This window comes from Anolis sagrei, chromosome 2 (genome assembly GCF_037176765.1).
Source record: "Anolis sagrei isolate rAnoSag1 chromosome 2, rAnoSag1.mat, whole genome shotgun sequence".
In the NCBI taxonomy this organism is placed as follows: Eukaryota; Metazoa; Chordata; class Lepidosauria; order Squamata; family Dactyloidae; genus Anolis; species Anolis sagrei.
The window spans coordinates 8,749,937-8,773,922 of record NC_090022.1 but is presented as its reverse complement, the minus strand read 5'-3'; the positions used below and the strand labels follow the sequence as shown (position 1 = coordinate 8,773,922).

The 23,986-nt window shown below is 44.1% G+C and overlaps 1 pseudogene; it reads right to left on the bottom strand.

Moving 5' to 3' along the window:
• Window positions 1–685: 685 nt before the first annotated feature.
• The window catches only part of LOC132765783 (zinc finger protein 208-like), a 52,768-nt pseudogene continuing 29,467 nt past the window's right edge, over window positions 686–23,986 (bottom strand).

Here is a 23,986-nt window from a genome sequence, read left to right as displayed (position 1 = left end):
AAGGAAGGAAGGAAGGAAGGAAGGAAGGAAGGAAGAGGAAGAGGGAGGGAAGGTTAGCCACAGGAACGTGTGGCAAGTACAGCTAGTTACAAATAGTTCACAAAAGCTTAGTTGAACTGATCCTATATTTTAGGACAGCCTTTCCCAATATGACAATTTCTTGACATGTTAAAGAGCCAACGTCCCTTGCAAAATCTTAAGTGATTGTTTCTTAGTCAGTCTGGAGAAAAGATCAAGGTTGAGGAAAGTTGCTTTAAAGGACAAGAGCAATACTAAGTGGGAATAACCTTATCCCCTGTTTGGATTGCCAAATTAATTTTCAACCACATCATTCCAAGCTCACAACCAACCAGATGGACTGCAACTCATCATTCAGATTCTGCTAGGAATTTAACATGGGGGTTAATTGAGGCAGCTCTGGTAATTGTTAATCACTTCCTTCTTTCTGTTACAACTTAGCAAATAGACTCAGTACAAAATTATTCCATTAATATCAAAATATACAGAATATATAGACTTCTAACACATCTTTTCTGCAGGATAAATCAATTAATTTTAACAAACACCATGTATTTTTTAATTGAACACAAACACACACCTGTAATACATTTTCTATTATTTATATGTTATAGATAGGACAAGAAATATTCACAGTGACCAGTGTGCATGAATGGACAGAAAGCAATTTATCAGCTATGCTTTATTAGATATTTCATGAAAGAAAACCCAGTCCCACATAAGTAGAATCATAGAATCCTAGAGTTGGAAAGAGACCTCTTGGGCCATCCAGTCCAACCTCCTGCCAAGAAGCAGGAATATTGCATTCAAATCACCCCTGACAGATGGCCATCCAGCCCGTTTAAAAGCTTCCAAAGAAGGAGCCTCCACCACACTCTGGGGCAGAGAGTTCCACTGCTGAACTCAGGAAGTTCTTCCTCATGTTCAGATGGAATCTCCTCTCTTGTAGTTTGAAGCCATTGTTCCGCGTCCTAGCCTCCAAGGAAGCAGAAAACCAGCTTGCTTCCTCCTCCCTGTGGCTTCATCTCACATATTTATACATGGCTATCATGTCTCCTCTCAGCCTTCTCTTGTTCAGGCTAAACATGCCCAGCTCCTTAAGCCGCTCCTCATAGGGCTTGTTCTCCAGAGCATTGATCATTTTAGTCGCCCTCCTCTGGACACATTCCAGCTTGTCAATATCTCTCTTGAATTGTGGTGCCCAGAATTGGACACAATATTCCAGGTGTGGTCTAACCAAGGCAGAATAGAGGGGTAGCATTACTTCCCTAGATGTAGACACCATGCTCCTATTAATGCAGGCCAAAATCCCATTGGCTTTTTTTGCCGCCACAATGTGGCGGCAAAACACTTTCCACACACTGAATTACATGATGCACAGAGATGTTAGTCATTAATCAAACCCATTCCCACACTTCTCATTAAATTTCTCAATTAAATATATTTTTAGTCCTGAATATACATGGCAGGAAATATTTGCAGTAACCAGTATGCGTGAATGGATAAAAAATATCCACTGAAATATCCTTCCTTTAGCTCTCAAAATGGAGCCCCCGGTGGCCTCCCACAAGGATGATAAAAGCATTAAATCATCCGGGCGTCCGCTTGCAGACGGCCAATTCTCTCACACCAGAAGCAACTTGCAGTTTCTCAAGTCGCTCCTGACACGACAAATAAAAAGCTCTCAAAATATTATCACTTATGCTTAATGAGGGATTTCATGAAAGAAAATGGGCCAGGTAATTATTTTCCCCAAAAGCCATGACTTTTTAACTCAGTGTTTCTATGACAAAGATCCATGCCCCCCTCTGATGTAAAACAAGGGAACTTGCTTTTTCTTTTGTGTGGATTGACAATTAAAAAAGAAGGCTTGTATTTCAATTGCTGCTCATTCCACACTCTGGTTTTTCTCTGCTGTGAGTTGCCTGGTGACGAGCAAGGTATGATTTCTGACTGAAGCTCTTTCCACACTCTGGGCATATAAATGGTCTTTCCCCTGTGTGAATTGCCAGATGAATAATAAGGCTTCCCTTTTGACTGAAGCTCTTTTCACACTCTGGGCATTTAAATGGTTTCTCTCCTGTGTGAATTGCCTGATGAGTAATAAGGTTTCCCTTTTGACTGAAGCTCTTTTCACACAGCAAGCATTTAAATGGCTTCTCTCCTGTGTGAGTTAACTGATGACTAATAAGGCTTTTCTTGTGACTGAAGCTCTTTTCACACAGCAAGCATTTAAATGGCTTATCTCCTGTGTGAGTTGACTGATGACTAATAAGGCTTTTCTTATGACTGAAGCTCTTTTCACACTCTGAGCATTTAAATGGCTTTTCTCCTGTGTGAGTTGCGTGATGACTAATAAGGTTACTCTTTTTACTGAAGCTCTTTCCACACTGCAAGCATGTAAATGGCTTCTCTCCTGTGTGGGTTGCCTGATGACTAATAAGGTGGCTCTTTTGACTGAAGCTCTTTTCACACTGGAAGCATTTAAATGGCTTTTCTTCTGTGTGACTTACCTGGTGACGTACAAGGCCTATCTTCTGACTGAAGCTCTTTCCGCACTCTGAGCATTTAAATGGTTTCTCTCCTGTGTGAGTTGCCAGATGATGAATAAGGATTCTCTTTTGACTAAAGCTCTTTTCGCACTGCAAGCATTTAAATGGCTTCTCTCCTGTGTGAGTTGCCTGATGACTAATAAGGCTGCCTTTCTGTCTGAAGCTCTTTCCACACTCTAGGCATTTAAAGGGCTTCTCTCCTGTGTGAGTTATCTGATGATAATCAAGGCCTTTCTTTTGACTGAAGCTCTTTTCACATTGCAAGCATTTAAATGGCTTCTCTGCTGTATGGGTTGCCTGATGACTATCAAGGTTGCACTTTTGACTGAAGCTCTTTTCACACTGGAAACATTTATATAGCTTTACTCCTGTGTGTGTTGCCTCATGACTAATAAGGTTTCTCTCTTGACTGAAACTCTTTTTACACACTGGGCATTTAAATGGCTTTTCTCCTGTGTGAATTGCCTGGTGATGTACAAGGCCTATCTTTTGACTGAAGCTCTTTCCGCACTCTGGGCAATTAAATGGTTTCACTCCTGCGTGAAGTGCCTGATGACGAATAAGGCTGCTCTTCTGACTGAAGCTCTTTTCACACTGCAAGCATTTAAATGGTTTCTCTCCTGTGTGAGTTAACTGATGACTAATAAGGCTTGTCTTATGAGTGAAGCTCTTTTCACACTCTGAGCATTTAAACCGTCTCTCTCCTGTGTGAGTTTTTCTGTGGTAAAGAAGATCTCCCTTCTGACTGAAGCTCTTTCCACACTCTGGGCATTTAAACAGTCTCTCTCCTGTGTGAGAGGAGAAATTACAAAATGCATTTAGTCGAGATAGCCCTTTTCCAACACTGCCTTTTAAGAAAAAAAATCTGTTTTCTTTTTGCTCTAAATATTATGCCAGGATATAAGTCTCAAAGTAAACTATAATGCAACCAGGGCGGGGGTTTCTCTGGAATCCCCTGTATTTCTGGCACAAGAAAGGTAAAAACCTTTGATCTGCCTGAAGCCACAAAGGTAGGTGAACTTAACTTCATGGTATCAGGCAGCAGAACAAACATCAACATTCAGATTAGAAGCTAGAATAATGTTGCCATATTAAAAAGAACCAAATGAAGATGCACATAACTGGAGTTTTACATTCTCTCTCTGTTTTGTCACTCCTTATATTATTGATTAAATGTTATTTTTCCCATTTTAACCGCTTTGTCTTTTTTAAAGCACATCCCTACTGTTGATTTTCTTAACTTCAGAATTAGTATAGGCCTGAGGCAAAACGTGTATTTTATGAAGTGTTCTTAAATGGTTATGTGTTTTGATTATGTGTTTTAGTAATGTTGTCATCCACCACGAACTGTGAGGAGAGACGGATAAGAAATCAAATAATTATTATTTGCTGTCATGGCTCTACTGGCTTTCAATTTGTTTCCAGACACAATTCAAATTGCTGGTTATGACCTATAAAGACCTAAATGCCTCAGGTCCAGGCTATTTGACTCATTGTATCTCCTTGTACAAACCCATCTGGGCGCCTCAAGAGAAACCCTTCTCCCACTCCTACCACAATCACAAGCATAGTTGGTGGATGAAAAATAGCCATTGCCTAGAATTAATCAAATGTGGCAACTCCACCCAAGTGCCAATTGTCATTTTGGGCTGGCCCCTATATAGACATGAAATGAGCTCATTTTCTATGGCTTCAGAGGACGAGATCTGAAACACTGGATATTTTTTAGAACTTATAAACTGATTTGGTTAAATACAAGCAGAATGGAGCTTTACCCAGAGATGATACGATTCCTAAAATCTCCCCCATGACTTGCTGGTGCAAAGCTTTTTGGCTTGGATCCAAGAGGGCCCACTCCTCCTCTGAGAAATCCACAGACACATCTTCAAATGTCACCTAAAGGGGGAAAATGTTATGGAATGTAGAAGAAAAAGGTTCATTTTGCAGTGGTTCTCAACCCGGGGTCCCCAGATGTTTTTGGCCTTCAACTCCCAGAAATCCTAACAGCTGGTAAACTGGCTGTGATTTCTGGGAGTTGTGGGCCAAAAACATCTGGGGACCCCAGGTTGAGAACCACTGATTTAGGGCAATATTCAAGGGAGAAGGAGACTGGGCTTCCCCTCTCCTCCAGGGATCCTGTTGCCTACCTGATCTGGGTCTGCAAAATCTCTTCTTAGGAAAGAATCAGGAAAAGCTGTACTACTGTCACTTGGCCATGTTTCACGGCCTGTGAAAGAGAGGAAAGACACCAGGGAGGGTGAGGCCGGTCCCTTTTCCAGGCTGGCCCCACAGTTCCTTCCCTCGGAAGCCTGCCACCTTCCCCCTTCCCCATGGCCTTCTTTACAGCCTAATCTCAGGAAATGCAGAGGATTGACTGTATTCATTTCTGGTTTTGTGCCAATGTAGCAAAGAGCATATTCACCACCATAAACATCCAGAGAGAAGCAAAGAAATTAAGTAACTTTGAAAGTGGCATGAATAGGTATTGTAGGGAAATGTCTCCTGTCAGCAGCATTCTTAAGCTCCCAGGCGCCCTAATTTTTTTCCAATTTACATAGTTCAGACATTTCAGGTCTACTCAAGAGGAGGTGAGCAAGCAAGGAGGACCACTGCCTATTACTTACCAACTAGGATATATTCTCCTTCTCCAATATGGACGGCCCAAATGTGCGAATTCTCCACCTGACTGGTTTCATCTGGAAAAGAGTCCTGCACCTGAACAAGCAGCACAGATTACAAGGGAAAAGATGGATTAGTAAAGGAGGGAGGGCTCTCTTTCTGCAACCTGTTCCAGACTGCTTGGATTATGGTTGGGATTCAAGTCTGATTTTCCTCATTCTGTAGAGTAATCTGCCTTTCCTTGATTTTGGTGTGGGAATTCTGCCTTCGTTTGGGCCTTGCACTCTGCTTCAGGACTTGCTCTGAAGTGGAAGGGCTACTGCTGAAATGGAGAAAGTACTTTACGTAATCCTGGTGTTGTCATTTGGGGCTACCCTGAAGGTGTAGGTCTGTAGCTTGGGGGGTCCTCCTGGACTTAATGCTGTCACTTAATGCTCAGGTGTCGGCGGTGGCCAGGAGGGCCTTTGCACAACTCAAACTTGTGCGGCAGCTGTGACCATACCTCGTGAAGTCTGATTTGGCCAGGGTGGTTCACGCCTTGGTTACATCCAGACTGGACTATTGCAATGCACTCTACATGGGGCTGCTCTTGAAGATGGCCCAGAAGTTTGAACTGGTACAACGGGCAGCACACAGGCTCCTTACTGGGGCAAACCATAGGGAGCATACAACACCCCTATTAAAACAGCTGCATTGGCTGCTGATAAGTTGCCAAGCCAAATTCAAGGTGCAGACCATGACCTATAAAGCCCTAAACAGTTCTCCACAATCTCATCTCCTTCTATGAACTGGCACAAACTCTAAGATCTTCCTTTCGCTCCCACCACCGTCACAAGTACGGTTGGTGGGGATGAGAGAGAGGGCCTTCTCAGTGGTGGCCGCCGCCTCTTGAATGCCCTCTCCAGGGAAATTAGACAGGCCCCATACTTTCCCTCCTTTCATAAGAGCTTGAAGACCTGGTGGTTTCAACAAGCCTTTGAGAATGACTAGTTCTAGCTCAGCCCTAGACACTGTTGAATATGGCCTTATTCTTCTTACCAATTCCCCAGTTCATTTCCTCTAAAAGGCCCCAGAAAAGAACAGTCATAGAAAAAAGAACACTATAGCACAGCACTTAATTACCGGACCCCCTAGAATTTTTGAGTTTGCACTAATCTCGGCCCAGCCTTTTAAATTGTCTTGAACAGGCAGGATTACTTTTAATATATATGTGTTATGGCAACATTTTTTATGCTTATATTATTTTGTTAATCTTATGGTTATGTTGTTTACTCTGTATGTATTGAAGATGTTACTTGGAAACCGCTCTGAGTCCCCCCGGGGAGATAGAGCAGTATATAAATAAGGTTTTATTATTATTATTATTACCCTAGATGGACTTTTGGGCTGAGTAATCTAAGTCTGTATGTCTGTGCATTCAGGTCCGTCCCTGTGGAGTTATCTCTACCTGTGAATGACATATAGTTTCTTAGGGAAAGAATATTCAGAAGTGGTTCAGCCAGTTGCTTCCTCTGAAATAAACACCACTGGAATTCTCAGTATGTTCCTTTTAATCTTCCAAGTTTACCATCCTATAACTTCAGATCATTATACCTGGTGATACCACCCTGGGGAATGGAGAGGATTGCCCCCTCCTCTCTGTGAGAGACCTTGGGGGATGCAAAGGGGGCAATTGTGGCACTCCAAGTTTCTTTTCCAGGTGAACACACATGGGTCCTCTTATCCTAACACTTATCTGAACTCGCTCCAACTTGTTTGTACTACTCTTAAAATTTTCTGATACTGAATGTGATAATCCTGGCCTGAGGAGTCCAGAAGGCTAAAATTGCAATCACCTGTTTTGCTGGCTGACTCACCCATAGTTGGAAAATGTCCATAACATATGGAAAAGGGGTTTAATATAGAATCATAGAGTTGGAAGAGACCTCATGGGCCATCCAGTCCAACCCCATTCTGCCAAGAAGCAGGAATATTGCATTCAAATCACCCCTGACAGATGGCCATCCAGCCTCTGTTTAAAAGCTTCCAAAGAAGGAGCCTCCACCACACTCTGGGGCAGAGAGTTCCACTGCTGAACAGCTCTCACAGGAAGTTCTTCCTATCATCCTTCAAAACATTTTGATTCTATTATTGTTAAAATTCGCTCCCTGAAACTGAATGCAATAATCCCGGCCTGAGGAGTTCAGAAGAGTTTGACATTATCCCTCAAAACCATTATTCTTGGTTGCTTGAAACTTCAAGGTGAATCTCCCTCCCTCACCTGGGACTTCTCCCACTTTCTCTCCTCTTCGGCCCGACTCAGGAGGAAGCCTTCAGCCAAGGCCACGGCCTGGGAACTGGTCTCTGCCCCACATCTTGGCCCTTCCATCTTGGCTCTGTGCTTCTAAGCTGCCTCCAAACTGGATCAAGATGTGTCCACCTCTTCTCTCAAATGATATTCAAAGCGGAAGGACTGGCAGAATTGACGCAGCCTGCAAACAAAACAAGATGAATGAGCTCATGTGAATACTCTCGAGGAAGGACATTTTATTTATTTATTTATTTATTTATTTATTTATGGCACTTCTATTCCCCCCTTCTCACCCCACCGGATTACAATGCACATATACATGGAAAACATTGAACGCCATTTAGACATACAACATATATAGACAGACACAGAGGCAATTTAACATTCCAGCTTTCCGGCTTCAGGAGGGTATGCTCTGTTCTGGCTACAGGGGGAGCCGCCGCTTGATCGCCCACTTGACACCGGGTCCTTTGATGGAGTACTTCCTCATTTTTCTGGAAGGTTTTATTGCCTTATAAATTAGTTAAATTAGCCTCCCCGCATAAAGCGGTACCTAAATTTCCTACTTGACAGATGCAACTGTCTTTCAGGCTGTATAGGTCAACAGCAAGCTAGACTATTAATGGTCGGGAGCTTACTCCGACACGGGCTGGCTTCGATCTCATGACCTCTCGGTCAGTGGTGATTTAATGCAGCTGGTTACTAACTATCTGTGCCACAGCCCGGTCCTTAAAAAAAAAACAAATGTAGTTACAGCTTCAGAAGACAGAAAGGTGATTGACAGTGATCAAGCCAAGAGTCCCTCCACTAGCGAGCCAAGGGACAGGGAGGCTATTCTTGACCCTCCAAGGCAAAGTCAGGCACAAAGTAAAAGGCAAGCATTAATTCAAAATTCATTTGCCATGAATGTTGAATGAATGACTGGCTCCTGGGTGTGGACAGGAAAGGTTCAGGAAAGGTTCAGCTGTAGTTTATTGAGGCCCCAGTACTCTTTGGAAAACTATAACTCCCAGGGTTTCACAGCATTGGGAGTTGTAGTCTGATGATGCCCCCGGCCCTCTTTGTCAAACTAACTCCCTGGGGTTTCACTACATTGGGAGTTGTATTTGGTCTGAGGCCCCACTGCTCTTTGAAAAACTATGGAGCTGGGCATGTTTAGCCGGAAGAAGAGAAGGCTGAGAGGAGATATGATAGCCATGTATAAATATGTGAGAGGAAGCCACAGGGAGGAGGGAGCAAGCTTATTTTCTGCTTCCCTGGAGACTAGGACGCAATGGGACAATGGCTTCAAACTACAAGAGAGGAGATTCCATCTGAACATGAGGAAGAACTTCCTGACTGTGAGAGCCGTTCAGCAGTGGAACTCTCTGCCCAGGAGTGTGGTGGAGGCTCCTTCTTTGGAAGCTTTGAAACAGAGGCTGGATGGCCATCTGTCAGGGGTGATTTGAATGCAATATTCCTGCTTCTTGGCAGAATGGGGTTGGACTGGATGGCCCATGAGGTCTCTTCCAAGTCTTTGATTCTATGACTCCCAGGGTTTCACAGCATTGGGAGTTGTAGTTTGAAGAGGCCTCAGTGCTCTTTGGCAAACTATAACTCCCAGAGTTTTACTGCTTTGGGAGTTCTAGTCTGATGAGGTCCTAGAGCTCTTTGGAAAACTATAACTCTCAGGTTTTCACAGCATTTTGGAGTTCTAGTCTGATGAGGTCCTAGTGCTCTTTGGAAAACTATAATTCCCAGGGTTTCGTAGCATTGGGAGTTGTAGTTTGATGAGGCCTCAGCGCTCTTTGGAAAACTATTAACTCCCAGGGTTTCACTGCATTGGGAGCTGTATTTGGTGAGGCCCCAGTGCTCTTTGAAAAAACTATGACTCCCAGGGTTTCACAGCATTGGGAGTTGTAGTTTGAAGAGGCCTCAGCGCACTTTGGCAAAACTATAACTCCCAGAGTTTTACTGCTTTGGGAGTTCTAGTCTAATGAGGTCCTAGAGCTCTTTGGCAAACTATAATTCCCAGGGTTTCACAGCATTTTGGAGTTCTAGTCTGATGAGGTCCTAGGACTCTTGTAGTTTGAAGAGGCCTCAGCTCTCTTGGAAAAACTATAACTCCCAGGGTTTCACAGCATTGGGAGTTGTAGTCTGATGAAGTCCTAGAGCACTTTGTCAAACTATAACACCGAGTTTCACAGCATTTTGGAGTTGTCGTTTGATGAGGCCTCAGTGCTCTTTGGAAAACTATGACTCCCAGGATTTCACAACTTTTTGGAGTTCTAGTCTGATGAGGTCTTAGAGCTCTTGTAGTTTGAAGAGGCCTCAGCTCTCTTTGTCAAACTATAACTCCCAGGTTTTCACAGCATTGGGAGTTGTGGTTTGATGAGGCCTCTGCGCTCTTTGGAAAACTATAACTTCCAGGGTTTCATAGCATTCAAAGCTGTGGCTTGATGAAGCCTTCCTTTGCTCTCTCTCTCTCTCTCCCTCCTCCTTTGAGAATGTCTCCCCATCCTTTCCCAGGCAGGTCCTCTGTGGGCAAGCAGTGTGGACTCTCCCACTGCAGCCTCTCCCACCCACTTCCAGCCCTACAGCTCCCATAGAAGGCCTTCCCCTGCCTGAGGCCGAGGGGTTGCTCTTCCCGATGAGAGAGGCCGAGGAGACTCCTCCATGGCGCCCCCCTCACTCCCTGTCTCTCTCTCCGGGACAGAAGAGGGAAGAGACCCACCTGCAACTCCATCTTTCGGAGGACTGACTCCCTCCCGGAAGTGGCGCTCTTCCTTCTCTCCCTCGGAGGACCCCCTGCAAGTAAACAAAGCCTCTTCCGGTGCCCGTCTAGGAAGGGACGCGCTCACTACTGGCCGAAAGGGGCGGAGTTCCAGCTGTGGGAGGACCTTCCTTCCCTCTCTTCCTGCTTCCCCTCTAGGAAGCCTGGCTTCGGCTTCTCTCCTCCTTCTCTCTGGGAAAGTGGGTTGTTGTAGGTTTCTCGGGCTGTATGGCCATGATCTAGAAGCATTCTCTCCTGACGTTTCGCCTGCATCTATGGCAAGCATCCGCAGAGGTTGTGAGGTCTGTTGGAACTAGCAAAAACTGGGTTTATATATCTGTGGAATAATGTCCATGGAGGGAGAAAGAACTCTTGTCTGTTGGAGCTATGTGTGAATGTTTCAATTGGCCACCTTGGTTAGCATTTGATGGCCTGACAGTTTTTAGGGATAGCTTGTTACTGCCTGGGGGAATCCTTTGTTGAGAGGTGATTAGCCGTTCCTGATTGTTTCTTCTCTGGAGTTCCCGCAAGTAGTAACAAGCCGCACCTAAAAACTGTCAAGCCATCAAATGCTAGTTAAGATCATAGAATCAAAGAGTTGAAAGAGACCTCCAGGGCCATCCAGTCCAACCCCATTCTGCCAAGAAGCAGGAATATTGCATTCAAATCACCCCTGACAGATGGCCTTCCAGCCTCTGCTTAAAAGCTTCCAAAGATGGCCAATTGAAACATTGTTTAGCCTGAAGAAGAGAAGGCTGAGAGGAGACATGATAGCCATGTATAAATATGGCTTCCCTGGAGATTAGGATGTGGACCAATGGCTTCAAACTACAAGAAAGGAAACTTCATCTAAACATGAGGAAGAACTTCCTGACTGTGAGAATCGTTCAGCAATTGAACTCTCTGCCCTGGAGTGTGGTGGAGGCTCCTTCTTTGGAGGCTTTTAAACAGAGGCTGGGTGGTCATCTGTCAGGGGTGATTTGAATGCAATTTTCCTGCTTCTTGGCAGAATGGGGTTGGGCTGGATGGCCCATGAGGTCTCTTCCAACTCTTTGATTCTATTTATTTATTTATTTCATGCACCTTTACCCAAGAGGGGACTCAGGGAGAACTCATATAAGCACTGAACGATGCTATCATATAGATAATAAACAAATACATTAAAACAGTTTGTTAAAATAGTAAATTACTCATGCCAGTTAAACCAAATCCAAGTCTGGGGTTACATCAATGTCGCAGTATCCAAGCCTTCATTCCAATTGCCGGTGTCCAATCGAACACCTAGTCCCAAAGCCAAGTCTTCAGATTTTTTCTAAAGGACAGGAGGGAGGTGGCCAACCTGATGTTCCTGAGGAGATAGTTCCACAGATGGGAGGCCACTACTGAAAAGGCCCCGACTCATCCCCACCAACTGCATTTGCTATGGTGGTGGGATCAAGAGCAGGGCCTCTCTTGAAAATCTTAAACTTAGTGATGGTTCGTAACAGGAGATACGTTTGGACAGGTAGTCTGGGCCAGAACTGTTTAGGGCTTTAAAGGTTAAAACCAGCCCTTTGAATTGTGCTCGGAAGCTGATCCAACAGACAAGAGTTCTTTCTCCCAACCTGGACTTTCCTCAGATATATAAACCCCATTTTCCTAGTTTCCAGTAGAAATATTCACAGCAGGACACATGACAAAAACAAGAGCACTCTTAGAAAATAGTTTCAGAAAAAGCTACTGAGTGTGGCTGTTAATATCACACTTAGTGTAAGCAATACACTGAATTGGAACAAAAATTGAAAACGTCTTCTTATGATACATGGTTAACATTATCCATACAGAAAAAATGGCACTAGTATTTCCTCTCTTGTTGCAGTAATTTCAGCACTGAAGCAACAGCAAAATACTTTGCAACACCCAACTGTAGCCCAAAAATCATTTTAGCATACCTGGTGAATTTGATATTTGTGAAAACATTTACATCAGCATCTGAGGAAAAGTTAATAAAGAACATAATAGGAAAATATGCATCGCAATGTAAGGGGAGGAGAACAATGAAGCCCTTTTGGATTACTTAATTTCACAGAGCAAATGTGTCCTATAAGAAAAAAAAACTAAGGACAGAGTGGAAGCCTCCTCGAAGACTGAGTAAATACAGTCGGACATCCCCGGGCAACGTTTTTTGTAAACGGCTGATCTTTCCAAATCCAAAAGCATTGCTTTTAAACATCTGAAACCTCTGAGGATGCCTGCCATAGATACAGGCGAAACGTCAGCAGAGAATGCTTCTAGAACATGGCCATACAACCCGGCAAACCTACAACAACCCAGTGATTCCGGCCATGAAAGCCTTCGACAAGACATTCCTACCTGGAAAGCCTCGCAAAGGGGGATTGCTTCTTCCTCCTTCCACCAGCCAGGCTGCCTCATCAGCAATTTATTTTCAGGCCCCTTTCACATCGCTGAATAAAATCCCACGTGATGTGCTTTGAACTGGAATATATATGGCAGTGTGGACTCAGATAAAGCCAGTTCAAAGCAGCAGATGTTGTGGGATTCTGTGAGTTATAGGGCTGTGTGGCAAGGCCCTGCTTCCTGCCCTTTGCCCCAAATGCCTCTGAAAGGGCCTGGAGGTCGCAAAAGGCACTTTGAATTTTAATTAGTACATTTGGCCCTGCCATGGGTTTTTAAACGTCATTGTGTTATTGTTAATCTTTATTGCTATTTTCTGTTTATGAGTTTATTGTTTGTATTACAGTTGCTATGGTTTTTCTTGTTGTATTGTGGGCTTGGCTTCATGTAAGCTGCACCGAGTCCCTTGGGGAGATGGTAGCGGGGTACAAATAAAGTATTATTATTATTATTGTTATTATTATCGAAACCATGGCGCTGCATCAGGCCTGTTCCCTCAGCGGGAAAACAGGGGCATACTCAGGGAACTGGACACTTATGGACATTGAAAGTGGGAGGGGGTCTCCACAGGGGAGCTTTCCACACATGTCAACACTTTTTTAAGCCCTGCATCACTTTGACTAGCCAGCCTAAAAGTTCAACCAACACTTTACAAGCAATACAGACACATAGGATAATAGAGTTGGAAGAGAGCCCCTGCCATGTAGGAAAAGCACAATGGAAGCACCCCCATCAGATGGCCATCCAGCCTCAATAATAATAAAGCAGGATTTATTTTTATTTATCGTGTCAGGAGCAACCAGACAGTTGTATTACATATTTAACAAAACAAACAAACAGGCAAAACACAAAGTTTACAAGCTTGGTAGTTGATTAAATGTCCTTTGACCAGTATCTGGCCACTTGGAGTGCCTCTGGTGTTGCCGCAAGGAGGTCCTCCATTGTGCATGTGGCAGGGCTCAGGCTGCATTGCAGCAGGTGGTCAGTGGTTTGCTCTTCTCCACACTCGCATGTCGTGGATTCCACTTTGTGGCCCCATTTCTTAAGGTTGGCTCTGCATCTCGTGGTGCCAGAGCGCAGTCTGTTCAGCGCCTTCCAAGTCGCCCAGTCTTCTGTGTGCCCAGGGGGGAGTCTCTCATTGGGTATCAGCCATTGGTTGAGGTTCTGGGTTTGAGCCTGCCACTTTTGGACTCTCGCTTGCTGAGGTGTTTCAGTGAGTGTCTCTGTAGATCTTAGAAAACTATTTCTAGATTTAAGTCATTGACATGCTGGCTGATACACAAACAAGGGATGAGTTGGAGATGTCTCTGCCTTGGTCCTTTCACTATTGGCTGCTACTTCCCAGCGGATGTCGGGTGGTGCAATACTGGCTAAACAGTGCAATTTCTCCAGTTGTGTAGGGCGCAGACACCCTGTGATGATGTGGCATGTCTCATTAAGAGCCACATCCACTGTTTTAGCATGGTGAGATGTGTTCCACACTGGGCATGCATACTCAGCAGCACAGTAGCACAGCACAAGGGCAGATGTCTTCACTGTGTCTGGTTATGACCCCCAGGGTGTGCCAGTCAGCTTTCGTATTATATTCAGGCAGTGCTTCTTGTAGGTCAGAGCATTGTCCAGAGTGACTCCCAGGGATTTGGGTGTGCTGCAGTGCTCCAGTGGGATTCCTTCCCAGGTAATCCTCAGAGCTCGGGATGCTTGTCTGTTCTTAAGGTGAAAGGCACATGTCTGTGTTTTAGATGGATTAGGGATCAGCTGGTTTTCCCTGTAATAGGCAGTAAAGAGCACCTAGAGCTTCGGAGAGCTTCTGTTCTACCGTCTCAAAGCTCCCTGCTTGAGCAGTAATGGCACGATCATCTGCATGGATGAAGCTCTCTGTCCCTTTTGGCAGTAGCTGGTCATTTGTGTAGATGTTGAACATGGATGGAGCAAGCACACTCCCCTGAGGCAGGCCGTTCTTCTGTTTCCGCCATCTGCTTCTCTGGCCCTGGAACTCAACAAAAAAGCTCCTGTTTTGTAGCAGGTTTCCTATGAGGCGAGTGAGGTGGTCGTCCTTTGTGATATTATACATTTTTCTCAGGAGGAGGCGGTGGTTTACAGTATCATAAGCCGCTGACAGGTCTATGAAGACAGCTCCTGTGATCTGCTGCCTTTCAAAGCCATCTTCTATGTGCTGAGTCAGGTTCAAACACTTGTGATGTGCACCTTATGCAAACTAAGTCTCTCCAGAACTTTGTAGAGGTGGCACAACAGGGAGATTGGTCTATAGCTTTTTGGATCATTACACTCTTTGCCTGGCTTCAAGATGGCGATAACTCTTGCTTTCCTCCAGATTTTGGGGATCTGACAGGATGCAGTGCAGTTGTTCATCAGCTCCAGCAGCCAGCGCCTTGCGTTTGGACCAAAGTTCTTGATTTGCTCCATCCACAGATCATCCAGGCCAGCTGCTTTGCCATTTTTACATTTATTGAGAGCCATGTCCAATCCAGTAGATGTAAAGGGTTCATGAAGGTTGTTGTTCTCACTCTCTGGTTGTCTGGCTATTGGTTTCTTTCCTACTTTGGTGGCAAGGTTGGGTTTCCCATTCTTCAAGAGTTGGTGTGCTATCTGATCTGCCTTTATGTTGGCATGGGTATTAGCTTGTGAGGGGTCATTGCTCAACCGTCTTAGCAGCCTCCAGGCCTTCTGGCTGCTCCTGCCCATGTCGACCTCTGTGATCAGCTTGATCCACTGTTCTTTCTTGGCTTCAGAGATGGAGGACACAATGCTCTGCGCTGCCTGAAGAGTTTGCTCCTAAATGGGTCTTCGTTGTGGAGCCTGTAATCGTTTTCCAACAAGGCAGCTGTTTCAGGAGTGATGCCCTGAAGGTAGTGGGTTCTGCAGCCATATTTTTTAGATTGAACACACACACACACCTGTAATACATTTTCTATTATCTATATGTTATAGATAGGACAATATTCAGTGACCAGTATGCATGAATGGACAGAAAACAATATATCAGTTATGCTTTATTAGATATTTCGTAAAACAAAACCCAGTCCCACATACATACCATTATATGATACACAGGGTTGTTAAGTCATTAATCAAACCCATTCCCACACTTCTCATCGAACTTCTCAATTAAATGTATTCTTAACCCTGAATATACATGGCAGGAAATATTTGCAGTAAAAAGTATGCATGAATGGATTTAAAGAACCTGAAATATCCTTCCTTTTGCTCTTAAAATATTATCAATTATGCTTAATGAGATATTTCATTAAAGAAAATTGGTCAGGTTATAATTTTCCCCAAAAGCCATGGCTTTTTAACCCAGTGTTTCTATCACAAAGATTCATGCCCCCTCTGATGTAAAACAAGGGAACTTGCCCTTACCCTATTTCTTCCATGTAGGTTGACAATTAAAAAAGGTTTGTATTTCAACTGCAGCTCTTTCCACATTGGTTTTTCTCTGCTGTGATTTGTCTGGTGATTTGTATCTGAAGCTCTTTCCATACACTGAGCATTTAAATCGCCTTTCTCCTTGTGTGAATTGCCTGATGACAAACAAGGGCTCCCTTCCGACTGAAGTTCTTTCCACACTCCAAGCACTTAAATGGCCTTTCTCCTGTGTGAATTGCCTGATGACGAACAAGGGCTCCCTGCTGACTGAAGCTCTTTCCACACTCTGGGCATGTAAATGGTTTCTCTCCTGTGTGAGTTGCCTGATGACTGATAAGGCTTCTCTTTTGACTGAAGCACTTTTCACACTCCAAGCATTTAAATTGCTTCACTCCTGTGTGAATTGCCTGATGACTGCTAAGACTTCCCTTTTGACCGAAGCACTTTTCACACTCCAAGCATTTAAATGGCTTCTCTCCTGTGTGAGTTGCCTGATGACTAAAAAGGTTGATCTTTTGGCTGAAGCTCTTTTCACATTGCAAGCATTTAAAGGGTTTCTCTCCTGTGTGAGTTGCCTGATGACTAATAAGGTGGCTCTTTTGACGGAAGCTCTTTTCACACTGCAAGCATTTAAAGGGCTTCTCTCCAGTGTGAGCTATCTGATGGTAAACGAGGCCTTTCTTTTGACTGAAGCTCTTTTCACATTGCAAGCATTTAAATGGCTTCTCTATTCTGTGAGTTGCCTGATGACTAATAAGGTTGCTATTTTGACTGAAGCTTTTTTCACACTGGAAACATTTATATAGCTTTACTCCTGTGTGAATTGCCTGATGACTAATAAGGCTTCTCTTTTGACTGAAGCTCTTTCCACATTGGAAGCATTTAAATGGCTTTTCTCCTGTGTGAGTTGCCTGGTGACGTACAAGGCTGATCTTCTGACTGTAGCTCTTTCCACACTCTGAGCATTTAAATGGTTTCTCCCCTGTGTGAGTTGCCTGATGACGAATAAGAACATTCTTGTGACTGAAGCTCTTTTCACACTGCAAGCATTTAAATGGCTTCTCTCCTGTGTGAGTTGTTTGATGACTAATAAGTTTGCTCTTCTGACTGTAGCTCTTTCCACACTCTTGGCATTTAAACGGTCTCTCTCCTGTGTGAGTTGCCTGATGATAGACAAGGTCAAACTTCCAAGAAAAACTTTTTCCACATTCCAAACATTTAAATGGCATATCTTCTATTTTCATGGTTTGAGAACAAGGGAAATGTGACCATGTGTTGAAAACAAAAAAGTTACATTAGATTAAAGTTAAAAGTATACAAATTACAAAGTGCATTTAGTTGAGACAGTCCTTTCCAACACTGGCAGTTAAGAGAAAAAACATCTTTTGTCTTTGCTCTAAATATTATCCCAAGTTATAAGCCTCAAAGTAAATCATAACTCAACCAGGGTTGGAGAAAATAGAACTGTTTTATTTAGCTCTGGTTTCTATGGAATCCCTTGCTGCGCCAGCTCCACTGGCTGCCAATTTGCTACCGAGCACAATTCAAAGTGCTGGCTTTGGCCTTTAAAGCCCTAAACGGTTCTGGCCCGACCTACCTGTCCGAACGCATTTCCTCCTATGAACCAGTTAGGACATTAAGATCGTCTGGGGAGGCCCTGCTCTCGGTCCCAAGACAGGGCCTTCTCAGTGGTGGCCCCCTGGCTGTGGAATGCCCTCCCTGCAGATATTAGATCGGCCCCCTCCTTACTGGCATTTTGGAGGAAACTGAAGACCTGGATGTTTGAACAGGCATTTGGCTAAGCAGTGTGATTGACTGATTGATTGATTGATTATTGGAACACGGAATAATGGATAACGAGTTTGGATACTGATTCTAGTGATGAGACCTGATGGATTCGCTATACTGATGTAATGTTGTATTGATGTTATGTTTATTGATTTGTGACGTTACTGTTTTTAAAGGCCTATTGTCTGTACTATGTATACTGTTGAATTGTCGTTAACCGCTCTGAGTCGCCTAAGGGCTGACTTATTTACAAGCGAAGTAAATAAATAAATAATAATAAATAAATAAATTGTACTTCTGGCCCAAGGAAGATAAAAACCCTTGATCTGCCTGATGCCGCAAAGGTAAGTGAACTTAACCTTATGGCATCAGGCAGCAGAACATCAACATTCAAATTCAGATTAAAAGTCAGAATAAAGTTGCCATTTAAAAAAAAAGACTGAATTAAGCTGCACAGAACTGGAGTTTGAAATTCTCTCTCTGTTTGTCACTCCTTATAATATTGATTAAATGTTATTACTCCTATTTTAACCGCTTACTCTTTTTCTTAAACACCCCTACTGTTGATTTGCTTAATTTCAGAATTAATACATTCATGAGGCAAAACCTATTTTTTTGACCAGGGATCACTTTGCCAAGGGACCAAATACTAAAATAGGTTTAGTAAGCGTGTGCATGCATGCTGATTACTTCTCTTCAATGCCTGGCATGTTCAACCCCGATTTCTCCTGGAGGCTGCATACAACATGAACAGGAGGAAAGCTGATTCACTGTATTCAAGAGTTGAAGGGGTAAAATGAGGCCATCCTACTTTGGACATAAACATGAAATCCTGCACCTCTCTGGAAAGAATAATAATGTTCTGGAAAGTGGAAGGCAGAAGGAAAAAAGAAAGGCTTTATTACAGTGGTTGGATCCACTCAAGAAAACTTGCTTATTAGGCTTGGTCCTGGACCAAAAGTGATTTGTAATATTTGGTGGACCATTTTGTTTAATCCTCCAAAAACAGAATGTGGAAAATTGGACCAGAAAGCTGGCCAATACGGATAAAGGGAGCAGGATTTTTGGCTACTGGAGAGGATGGAGTTAGGTCTGCAATATATCTGGGGCAGAGGGATTAACTACGTCTTTTCTCACTCATTGGCAGCAGCATCCCAGTGTCCATTTTGTTTTGGTAAGTTTCCTAGGCTCCCCCTCCAGAGAGGGCCCTGCTAGGAACTCACTTTCCCAGCAGCACTAGCATGGGGCAGGCATTGAAAAGTCTCGAAGTTTCTCTTGGAGCATGATGGGAGTTGAAGTTTTTCTTTGTTTTTCAGCAAATAAAAAGCCTGGTTGTGTCCATGCTCTGACTGGCTGAGAATGGACACAACCAGCGACTACCGTTCCCAGAACACTCTCTTACGGTTTGGCTTGTTTTACAAAATGTTATGGTAAAAACTTAAAATAACTCTAAAAAATTGATAGATTGGTGAATTGTTCTGAAACATGGCAGGCCAGGATTTGTAAATGGAGTCTAAAACTGAGGTAGGTTTCATGCAAATAGGCCTTAAAATGACTGAGGATTAAGCCCTAATGTTTCCCGGTAAATAGAATGAGGGGGGAACCAAAAATGGACCCTGAAACGGTCGAATTGCGCAAGCTTACCGCTTATGCGACAGACTGCTTTGGTAACTTTGGTTGACAGCCTACAGATGGACCCAGACAGAAGTGCAAAATGTGTCCCTAGTGATTCCACTGAACATTTCAGCAGTTCTCAATATCATCAACAATGGTATCCTTCTATGTCTCCTTCCTAGATGGGAATTGGCGGCATTTTACAGTGGTTCTGTTCCTTTCTGGGGAGGCAAACCCAGACAGTGCTGCTGGGGGATTCTTGTTCGATCCCTTGCCCATTGCTAGTGGGTTCCCCAAGGCATCTGTTTTGTCCCCTATGCAATTAACATATAAACGGGAGAGCTCATTCAGAGTTTTGGAGTGTGGTGCCATCTATATGCAGATGACACCAAGCTCTACTCCTCCTTTCCAATTAAACCAGTGTCTCTTACCAGTAATGGGCTGGAGAAGGGCAAATTGAAACTTAATTAGACAGAGGTGATACTGGTCAGTTAGAAGGCAAATCAGGGAATAGGGAATCAGCCTGTGATGGATGGGGTTACATTACCACTGAGGACAGGCTCTGGAGTTTGGGGGAACTCCCTGGACTTGGCATGGAATCTGGAGGTCCAGGTTTCAGGCGTGACCATGAGTTCCTTGCACATTTTGAATTTGTGCACCAATTTCACCTCAAGAGAATCCTCAAGAGAAGCCCTTGTCTCACTCCCACCACTATCACAAGCATGGTTGGTGGATGGAACGTAACCACTGCCTAGAATTCATCTCATGTGGCAACTCCACCCAAATGCCAATCGTCTTCTTGGGCTGGCCCCTATCTGGATATGGAATGACTTTGTTTTCCATGGCTTCAGAGGAAGAGATCTGAAACACTCAATGATTTTTAGAACTTGTAAACTGATTTGGCCAAGTACAAGCATAAATGGAGCTTTACCCAGAGATGACACGATCCCTAAATTCTCCTCCATGACTTGCTGGTGCAGGGATTTTTGGCTTGGATCCAAGAGGGCCCACTCCTCCTCAGAGAAATCCACAGACACGTCTTCAAAAGTCACCTGAAAGGGAAAAATGTTATCTGCAAGGAGGAAATGCCATCCAAGTTGGGAAAGAAAACAGCACATTTGAGATTTACATCTTTAAATAAATCACTCATTGAAAACATGTTGTATGGAAGGAATTTAGAAAAGAGAGGTTCACAGAGTCAGGGCAATATTCAAGGGAGAAGGAGATTCGGCCTCCCCTCCCTTCCAGGGATCCTGCTGCCTACCTGATCTAGTCCTGCAGAATCTCTTCCTAGGAAAGGATCATGAAATGTTGTGCTACTGTCATTTGGCCATGTTTCACTGCCTGTGAAAGAGAGGAAAGACATCAGGGAAGGTCAGATCATTCCCTTTTCCAGGCTGCCCCACAGTTCCTTCCCTTGGAAGCCTGCCACTCTGGCCTTGCTCCATAGCCCTCTTTTAAATTCCTTCCTTGGATTTGGTCCAAGGTTTTTAATGTGGACTATGGAGCCCATGGTGGCACAATGGGTTAAACCCTTGTGCCAGCAGGACTGAAGACTGACAGGTCGGAGGTTCAAATCCCAAGACAGCGTGGATGAGCTCCCTCTCTCAGCTCCATCTCCCCATGCAGGCACATGAGAGAAGTCTCCCACAAGGATGGTAAAACATCAAAACATCCAGGCTTTCCCTGGGCAATGTCCTTGCAGACGGCCAATTCTCTCACATCAGAAGCAACTTGCAGTTTCTCAAGTTGCTTCTGACAAGTTGTTTATAGGGGTGTTGTGACCTAATCTCAGCAAATGTAGAGTATTAGTTTCTATAATAGTATTAGTTTTAAATAGTTTTTAGAAATAGACTGTATTCATTTCTGTATTTGTGCCAATGTAGCAAAGAGCTTATTCGTCACTGAAAACATCCAGAGAGAAGCAAAGGAATAATGTAACTTTGAAAGTGGAAAGAAGAAAAGGAATAATATAACTTTGAAAGTATTGTAGGGAAATGTCTCCTGTCAACAGCATTCTTAAGCTCCCAGTCTCACTATTTTTCCCCCCAATTCACACAGCTCAGACATTTCAGGTCTACTCAAGAGTAGGTGAGCAAGCAAAAATGACACTGCCATCCCTTACCCACTGTGACATATTCTCCATTTCCAGTCACGACAACGCACACGATGTCTAAAGGAGGCTCCTCCACCTGACTGATCTCATCTGCAAAAGAGTCCTGCACCTGAACAAGCTGCACAGATCACAAAGAAAAAGACAGATTACAAAAGGAGGGAGGGCTCTCTTTCTGCAACCTGTTCCAGACCTTTTGGATTATGATTGGGACTCAAGACTGGTTTTCTTCATTCTGTAGAAGAATCTGACTTTCCTTGATTTTAGTGTGGGAATTCTGTCTTTGTTTGAGCACAGCACTCTGCTTCAGGACTCAGTCTGAAGTGAAGGGGCAGGCATTGAAAAGTCTCTGAGATGAAAGAAGTACTTATCATGGGGTTGAAATTTGGGGCTACCCTAGAGGGGCTCTCTAGCTAAGTAGCCTAAGTCTGTCTGTATGTGCTTTCAGATTCCTGATGAGTTACCTCTACCTGTGAATAACATACAGTTCTTCAGGGAAATAACATTCAGAAGCAGTTCAACCAGCTGCTTCCTCTGAAACAGACACGACTGGCATTCTCAATACGTTCCTTTCAGTCTTCAGTGTTTGCCATCCTATAACCTCAGATCATTATACTTGGTTATACCACCCTGGGGAATGGAGATGACTGCCCTCTCCTCTCCGTGAGAGCCCTTGGGGGGGGGGGGTGCAAAGGGGGCAGTTGTGACACCCAAAATATCTTGTTCAGGGTGAACACACCTGGGTCCTCCTTTCCTAATGCTTCTCTGAACTCGTTCCAACTTGTTTGTATTATTCTTAAAGTTAGTTACCTGAAAGGGAATGCAATCATCTCGGCCTGAGGAGTTTAGAACAGTTTTACATTATCTTTCAAAACAATTATTCTTGGCTCCTTGAAACTACAAAATTGATTGATCTCTCTCTCTCTCACCTGGGGCTTCTCCCACTTCCTCTCCTCTTCTTGACTCAGGAGGAATCCTTCAGCCACGGCCACAGCCTGGGAACTAGTCTCTGGCCCACATTCCCTCACCCAGCGTTCCATCTCTATAGGAAGGATGGCCAGGAACTGCTCCAGGATCACCAGGTCCAGCATCTCCACCTTTGTATGTTCCTCAGGCTTCAGCCATAAGCGGCAGAGAGAGTGGAGCCGGCTGCAAACCTCTCGGGGTCCCAAGGCTTCCTCATAGCAGAAACGGCGGAAGCCCTGGCGCTGAAGATCCAAGTAGAGCAGATTGTTCTCCCAGTCTTTCCTCCAAGGGTCCTCCCAGAATGTTCTATTGTTCTCTGGCTGAACAGCAGAAGAAAATACTTCTAACTTGACGACAACGGGCTCTTGCCCTTCCATCTTGGTTCTGTGCGCCTAGGCTGCCTTCAAACTGGATATCAGTTGATATTTGAAGGGGAAGAACTGACAGAACCAACAGGACCTACAAAACAAAAAAAGACAAATAAGGTCATGTTAATATTATTTATTTGTTTGTTTGTTTATATTATTTCTATCCCACCCATTTCAGCCTGAAGGCGACTCAGGGCTGAAATGGGTGGGAAAATGCTTTACCACGAATGTTGAATGGAGGACTGGCTTCTTGATCTGGAGAAAAAGGGTTCGGGGAGAGGGTCCCCTCCTTCTCACAGAGCAACACTCTCCTCCTTAGTCCTCTCCCTTCTTCAGCCCCTTGAACCTTTGCTACCTCTTTCCCTTCCTTTGGAAATCCTTCCAAATCATTTTCAGGTGGCAGATGCCAGACGGTTTGTTCCTGTGGCCTTTCTCCGCACTCCTTCAGGCCCCAGAGATCCCAGATCCCACAGATTATTATTATTATTATTATTATTATTATTATTATTATTATCTTTATTTATACCCCGCAAAATCTCCCGTAGGACTCGATGCGGCTTACAAAGGCCAAGGCCGCCAACAACAACAACATACAATATACAATAAACTCATAAGCAAATAATAAAACATCAAGCAAAACAATAAAATAATGACACCGTGACGCAATTTAAAACCAAGGACCGGGCCAATGCAATGGACAAAGTTATAAAGTCCTGTCGTGACAGGTAATATGTAGAGGGATTTGGGTAGGTCAAAGTGCAGATAATCCTAAATCTCTAGCAAGATGCTTGGGACTTAAAACCAGGAGTTTCCTATTCTGGAAAGGCACACTGGCGCTTCCTAAAGACAGCCAACGTTGGGGCTTGTCTAATGTCCTTGGGGAGAGAGTTCCAGAGTCAGGGGGCTACCACAGAGAAGGCCCTGTCCCTCGTCCCAATCAAACGCGCCTGCGACGCAGGTGGGATCGAGAGCAGGGCCTCACCAGATGACCGGAGAGAGCGTGTGGGTTCATAAACGGAGATGCGGTCACGCAGGTAGGCAGGTCCCAAACCGTTTAGGGCAGTGGTTCTCAACCTGTGGGTCCCCAGGTGTTTTGGCCTACAACTCCCAGTAATCCCAGCC